The sequence below is a fragment of the Suncus etruscus genome, chromosome 16 (assembly GCF_024139225.1).
Source record: "Suncus etruscus isolate mSunEtr1 chromosome 16, mSunEtr1.pri.cur, whole genome shotgun sequence".
NCBI classification, from domain to species: Eukaryota; Metazoa; Chordata; class Mammalia; order Eulipotyphla; family Soricidae; genus Suncus; species Suncus etruscus.
In genome coordinates, this window is record NC_064863.1 from 26,775,454 (window position 1) to 26,776,461 (window position 1,008).

The following is a 1,008-nucleotide window of genomic DNA, read 5'->3' on the forward strand; positions in this document are numbered from 1 at the left end:
ACATATATGCATGTGTACATATATAAATGAAAGCATACATATTTACTTTATAATAAATAATAAGATAATGAGACTATTATATATTGGTATAAAATAAACAACAACCTAGCAATGGAATCTAAATAAATTAATTTTATACTTTTTACAACAAATATGAGTATTATTTCTATCAGTTCTTCTATTTTTTTTATAAAAATACTATTTTTGGCCCCAATTCACAATACAGACCAGGCAAAGGGCCTGGGTTGAGGTGTATATGGGGTGCATTTACTGTACCTCCTCTTTCTATACAGTGAGTGTAAAGAACACAGCCTGGGAGGCCTTACATATATATATGTAATTCTTCTCCAGTGCAACATTCTCATCACCAGTATCCCAAGTGTCCTTCCTCCCCACCCCACACTGGCCTGTACTCTAGACAGGCTTTCTACTTCCCTCATTCAGTCACATTTTGTTATGATAGTTCTCAGTGTAATTATTTCTGTGACTGCACTAAACAATCCCTGTGGTGAGCTTCATGTCAGGAGCGGTACCCTCCAGTCCTCCTCTATTTTGTCTCTGAGAATCATTACACAAATGTTTTTCATTTTTCTCAAAACCCATAGATGAGGGAGATCATTCTGGGTTTATCTCACTCCCTCTGACTTATTTCACTCAGCATAATAAATTTCATATACATACATGTATAAGAAAATTTTATGACTTCATCTTTCTGATGGCTGCATAATATTCCATTGTGTATATGTATCATTGTTTCTTTAATCATTCGTCTACTGAGGGACATCTAGGCTGTTTCCAGAGTCTGGCTATTGTAAACAACACTGCAATGAATATAGGTGAAACCATAAAGTATATAGAACAATATGTAGGTCAAACACTCCATGACATTTTATTGAAAAGTATATATATTTTATTTTTTTATATTTTATTTAAACACCTTGATTACATACATGATTGTGTTTGGATTTCAGTCATGTAAAGAACACCACCCACCACCAGTGCAAATTT

At 33.7% G+C, this 1,008-nt stretch overlaps 1 pseudogene; it reads right to left on the bottom strand.

Annotated features, from left to right (window-relative positions):
• Positions 1 to 200: 200 nt before the first annotated feature.
• Positions 201 to 322, bottom strand: LOC126032737 (uncharacterized; annotated as a pseudogene).
• Positions 323 to 1,008: the final 686 nt, after the last annotated feature.